The sequence below is a fragment of the Macrobrachium rosenbergii genome, chromosome 37, assembly GCF_040412425.1.
Source record: "Macrobrachium rosenbergii isolate ZJJX-2024 chromosome 37, ASM4041242v1, whole genome shotgun sequence".
Taxonomy (NCBI): Eukaryota; Metazoa; Arthropoda; class Malacostraca; order Decapoda; family Palaemonidae; genus Macrobrachium; species Macrobrachium rosenbergii.
Window position 1 is genome coordinate 3569335 of NC_089777.1, and position 6409 is coordinate 3575743.

Genomic DNA, 6409 nt, shown 5'->3' on the forward strand with positions numbered 1-6409 from the left:
GCGCTCAAAATCCGAAAGCAAATACTGAATGTTTACATCCACTGACTGCCCTGGTGCTCCCACCTCCCGGACAGTATGTCCCTAACCACCTTGTTGAAGTTCAAATTCTATTTTCCATAGCCTAAAGGAAATTACCTAATGATAAATATGACACTAGGGTTAATTATATTGTATGAAAAAATGTAATTTTGTCTATGATAGGTTACTGTTTTGTTTATAACTCCTAACTGTGGCGAATTTTTTTAAATAAAACTTTCTGAGAAGATAGTCAGGATATGTATGATGCCATATATAAAATATCCCAGAAAATTTTGATTTTCGATTTTTTGGTCAAACGCTCCCCTTAAGACAAAGACAACTGCGAAGGTGGAGAGAGAGGAGCTGAAGGTTGAAAAGTCCCAGGAAACAGATCCTTAAGTAAAATAGCCAGAGTCTGATAATCAGAGGAAGAAGAAGACGAAAGATGTTTCTCTTCATCCAAAGGCTGTGACGAAAGAGGATGTTCTTCCCCAGCTGGCGGGTCTTGAGTGAGTGGTGAAAGTAGTTCCGATGGAACGATCGTAAGCGGGAACTCCCCGAACGAAGAAGTCGATCAACTAGAGTATAGAAAACATAAAAAACTCACGATTAAGCGTGTCATCCTTGCGCAAGAGCCATGCTAATCTTCTCTGTATCGTTCAATTTTAGTATATGTACTGAAAGCAAGTACTGGCTAAATTCAAAAGGACATCAGATGTTGGCGGGTAGTTGTGCGACATGATGAACAACTGGAGCGGCGTCAACACAAGACTTGAAGCTATCTGAGGGTAGGCGGCGCGGGCGTCATGGCGTGACGCGCGAGAGGCTCCGTGGCAAGTACTAGAGAAGAGTCACAGCGTGGCGCGAAGCTGTCCATGGCTGAGCGCGGCGTCAGGTGAGGCGCGTGAAGCGTGAAGCGCCACAAAGAGCAAGACACGCTCCTGGCGCGAGTCAAGAGAAAAGTCCAACACCTCAAATCGGGAAGACGATTAGGAAGCCACTAAACACTCTCTCTAGACGACAGACGAGAAGCTCCAAAACATCTAGCCCGAAGCAGGAGACGAAGGTGAAAGTCTGTACCTCTTAACAGGCAGTTTCAAATCTTGAAAGGTTCATGAGAGCATCCAGCTGTTGTTGCAAACCCAACAAAATCTTACGCGTTGGAGAAGCAACTCTCTCGGGAGAAGGGCTGAACCTGAGAGAAGGAAAGGGGCGAGAGACGTATACTTCCTTCTCACAGGGGAAGAAGCTCTAGCCCTTGCCTTAGCGCGACAGGGGGGTCGAGTAGCGTCATCATCCGAAAAACACTTTATTCTCTTCTGCGGAGGAATATCCACGCAACTTTCGGGGAAGAGCACAAACGTCTAGAGGAAGAGGACGTGAAGCGTCCTCTCCTCTAAGCTTCTCTTAAGGGGAGAGTCCAACCGAGAGCTCCAATATTCGAGGCGGGGGAGGGCGTGTCGGAGGACGAGAAGCAATCCTTCAGGATGCGTGCCTGTGCACGATCCCTGGCAGCCTGGGTAGCGTCATCAGGACCTGCCGAAGGGACGCCAGATCGGTGGGAAGCCCCCGTAACCCTCATGCGGCTTTCGACATGCCCCCTCCCTGGTCCTGGGAGTTCGACAGAGGTCCAGGCCTAGAGGCATTATAGGGCCGATCTGACGCCCCCTCCACAACACTAGGGGCACTAGCACTAACACTTTGCGTTTGAATTGCATTCACTTTAGTTTCAAGAGCACGCATTGACTCCAACACGAGAGCCAGGGTATTACCTTCTGCAGCAACAAACTACAGGGTTAGTACTAAAATTTACTACAGGGTTACTAGTAGGAGAAAACCTGACTGTCCATCTAAGGATGCACTCAAGGAGGAAGATTTCCTCAACCTATCACGCTCCAATTTAAGCATATAGGCTTCATATTTCTTCCACTCACCCTCAGATAATCCCTCACATTCATTATACCGATTATCATAGAGCATTGAACACCCTTACATATCATACATAAAAAGTGTGAGGAACTATCAAAGTCTTCGATAGCCTCACCTTACATTCACCCAAGCTACAGACTCGATAGCTAGAGGTAAGACATCTTAATTATAAGAAAAGTCAAAAGCAAAATCAAAACGGTCCACAAAGAGCGTATGCCAAGTCACAGATCCAGTCGATTTATACCAAAAAACAACCAAAATACTTAAGTGACAACAAATTTTGAAATCCAAATGGCGGAGGAACTGACAAAGGTGTTGACAGTCTGGCGACAGAGAAAATCTGAATAGAAAATGGGAATGGTTCCTGATACCGCCTCCCAGCGGCGGGGAATGGGTACTAACCTCCTGCCCGGCCACTGCGTGTGCCGCGAATTTTGAAATTCTGTCGGACTTCGGAGAATACAGCTATATATATATCTGACGGGTAAGTCTCATGAACAAAATATTACTTTAAATTCTTGTAAAGCAAGTAAAATAACATAGAAAAACGTCAATTGCCATAGTCTAATTCATCGCGGACAGCTGGCTTAGAATTACCAAAAAAATAATAATTGGTTTATGGGAAACTGCAGGTATTTCTCTGATGCGCAAGTAGGCCTAGTGTCTGCAGTTGTTTCTTGCGTTTGCGACGGAGTTGCCAGAGCACCAGATGTCCCTATTAAAATCTGTTGTCCAAAAAGTTTTGAAACATGTTGCAATATTATTTTGAGTGACTGTACCAGTCTTCTTAACAAATTAGAAACCACTACCTGGAGTGGCACTGGCACCTGCTTCAAATGTGGGGCTGCTTGTGGCACTTGGGGATGGATCATTACATTCCATATCACTATCACTGTTAGGGCTGCTCCCATTCAGCACCTGAGGTGTCGGTCACTACAGTCCAACAACAAAGACCTTTCCCTCATTCTTTTCACAATATGCCTACTACCCCAGAGGGTAAAGTGGTATTATTTTACTTATGGACATTAATTGCTTTCAACATAAAATATAGGTTTTTCTGTTGTATTATGATGTAATTTGAATGATTTTGAGGTTTATTTCCATCGCAAATGAATACTTATCCTTCCCTGGCAAATGATATATACAAAATTAATAAAAATAACAATTTTTGAAAGTAAATTGTATTTTTCCTAACTATACAAACCCGAGGTCCTTTACATTAGGAGATACTTTCAGGCGTAGGCTGGAAAACGGCCATTGAACTTCAACAAGGTGGTTAGGCAGTTACTGTCCGGGAGGCGGGAGCACCGCCTGCCCGGATGTAAACATTCCAATTTGCCTTTCGGCCCATGTACAGATTGAGGGGTGGCATGAGGTGGGCATAATTGTAAAGGACCTCGGGTTTGTATAGTTAGGAAAAATACAATTTACTTTCAAAAATTGTTATTTGTTCCGACACAATATACAAACCCTCGGTCCTTTACATTAGAGACTTACTGATTGGAGGAGGAATCTGAAAAAGTCTCTCTGAACTGACTGGAGTTCACCACCTTGTCTTCCCTTCCTGGTCGTAAGAGCGAGGAAGGGAAAAAATCGCCTCTGACAAAAGATCGGGTTGTAAGAAACGCAAGATCTATGTCAGACTTCTGGGACCCTTTGCATGAAAGAGGGAAACGTCAGTTCATGCGAAGTAGGCTAGGAAGAATTGACGTCGGATGACAATAAGGCAAATACAAGCATTGGGTTTGTCTCAAAGTCATTTACTCATTCCTCCCCTTGCAAGAGAAAGGAGTGGGGGTTGCTTCTATAACCTGAAAGGGAATAGAACGGAAGCTCACGTTATGTGCTTACCTGCCTCGATCGCCCGGTCCAGCTTGTAACGGCACGTCCGCTCCCTGCCCGTGGGAAGAGAGCTTAGGATAGGGAGAAGGAAAAGAGGCCAGTCACTCAACAAACATCTCCCAATCCCTACCGTACAACATAGGCGAGATGCAACCTGTCCCGTTAGGGGAGCTGGATAAGCTACACAACTTGTTGAGCAGCCACCACAGGACCCAAGGAAAAAGTGTCCAAGGACTTGTGTGCAACATCCCGGAGGTAGAAGGAAGTGAAGGTAGTCTGTCGGGACCACACACCTGCCTTCAGTACCTGTGGTACCGACATATTCTTCCGGAATGCGAGGGATGGACCAATGCTGCGGACCTCGTGAGCTCTCGGACGAAGCGTACCGGTGTCATCTTCTCCTGCAGCAGAGTACGCTCTCCTTATTGTCTCACGAAGCCAAAAAGAGATGGTGTTCTTGGACACTTCTTTCTTGGTCGAGCCAGTGCTAACGAAGAGTCGTCGACACTCAGGCCGGAGGTGCCGAGTCTTCTTCAGATAGCGCCGCAGCACCCTAACAGGACACAGTAGCATCTCGTCTGGATCATTATCTACGAAGTCCTCTAGGGAGGGGATCGTGAAGGACTCGAACCGTGCGTCAGGGACCGAAGGATTCTGAGTCTTCGCTACGAAATCCGGGATGAAATCGAGCGTAACTGATCCCCATCCCCTTGAGTGTTTTACATCAAAGGAAAGTCCGTGAAGCTCGCCAACTCTCTTCGCCGACGCCAGGGCAAGCAAGAAAACGGTCTTGAGGGTCAGATCCCTGTCTGACAACTCTCTTAAAGGCTCGTAAGGTGCACGAGTCAGGCTCCTTAATACGAGAGTCACATCCCACGCAGGGGGCCTGAGATCCCTGGGTGGGCAAGACCGTTCGAAGCTTCTCATGAGTAGAGAAATCTCGAAAGAGGAAGAGATGTCTACTCCTTTCAGCCGCAAGACTAGGCCGAGTGCGGCGCGGTAGCCTTTTACTGCTGAAATGGAGAGAAGCTTCTCTCGGCGAAGGAAGATGAGGAAGTCCGCGACCTGCTGAACAGTAGCTCTGACCGGAGAGATACCCCTTCGACGACACCAACCACAGAAGACGGACCACTTTCCCTGGTATACCGCTGCGGAGGATCTTCTGAGGTATCCTGCCATCTCTGTTGCTCGTGGCGTGAAAAGCCTCTCGCCGCAAGAGATGGTGGATAACCTCCAGCCGTGAAGACACAGGGAATGCACTGCCAGGTGGAACCGCTGTGCGTGAGGTTGACGCTGAAGGTTGGGCCAGGGGAATCTCTCGGTGCCTCGGAGAGGAGAGCTAGCAGGTCCGGGTACCAATTGGCCTGTGGCCATTTGGGTGCCACCAGAGTCATTCTGAGATTCGGGGTGATCATCACCGGCTGATCACCCGCGAATCAGACAGAATGGAGGAAAGGCGTACGTGTCGAGGTTGTCCCACGGGTGTTGGAATGCGTCCTCCGCAGCGGCCCATGGGTCCGGCACGACCGAACAGAAGACCTGAAGTTTTCTGTTGTGCCGGGTGGCGAACAGATCTATCACTGGACGCCCCCACAGGTCGAACAGCCTTTCCGCTACTTCCTGATGGAGGGACCATTCGGTCCCTACCACCTGGTTTCTGGCGGCTGAGCTTGTCCGCCACGACATTCCTCTTGCCTGGAATGTATCTGGCTGACAGCTCTACCGAGTGAGCTACTGCCCACTCGTGCACCTGCATTGCCAACTGATGAAGCTGATGGGACACCAGTCCCCCCTGCTTGTTGACATATGCCACTACCGTGGTATTGTCGCTCATCAATACCACGGAGTGTCCCATCACTCGATCCCGGAACTCCTGGAGAGCCAGGAAGGCCGCCTTGAGCTCCAGGATATTGATGTGAAGGTGCTTGTCGTCTCGGTGCCACACTCCCGAAGTCAGCAACTCCTCCAGGTGTGCGCCCCATCCCTCGGTCGATGCGTCCGAGAACAGAAGCATGTCCGAAGGGGGAGTGTGCAGGGATACTCCTATTAAGAGGTTCCTGTCGTCCAACCACCAGTGGAGGTCCTTTCTCACTTCCTCGGAAAGAGGAATGAGGAAGGACTGGGGGTCTCGGGACTGGGACCAGAGCTCCTTTAGTCTCCACTGGAGAGACCGCAAGTGAAGACGCCCGTGAGGAACTAGCTTTTCTAATGACGACAGGTGACCGATGACGACTTGCCATTGCCGAGCTTGTTGCTCCTGTCGAGACAGGAACAACTGTGCAGCCTCCTTGAACTTGCTGATACGAGAGTCCGAGGGAAAGACTTTTGCTGCCCGTGTCTATCAGCATGCCCAGGTATTTCGTCCTCTGCTTGGGGGTGAGATCTGACTTCTCCAGATTTACCACGATCCCTAGATCCTGGCAAAACTCGAGGAGACGATCCCTGTCCTGTAGCAACTGCGAGCGAGAGCTCGCCAGGACTAACCAGTCGTCGAGATACCTCAGAAGACGTATCCCGTGCGAGTGGGCCCAAGCTGACACGAGAGAGAACACTCTCGTGAACACCTGGGGAGCGGTCGAGAGCCCGAAACAAAGTGCCCTGAATTGGAAGACCGACTCCC

At 49.1% G+C, this 6409-nt stretch overlaps 1 non-coding gene across 1 annotated transcript; it reads right to left on the minus strand.

Annotated features, from left to right (window-relative positions):
* Window positions 1-605: 605 nt before the first annotated feature.
* On the minus strand, window positions 606-709 carry LOC136825542 (U6 spliceosomal RNA). The gene has a single exon (XR_010849367.1). It is a non-coding gene; the product is annotated as a U6 spliceosomal RNA (small nuclear RNA).
* Between the last annotated feature and the right edge of the window lie 5700 nt (window positions 710-6409).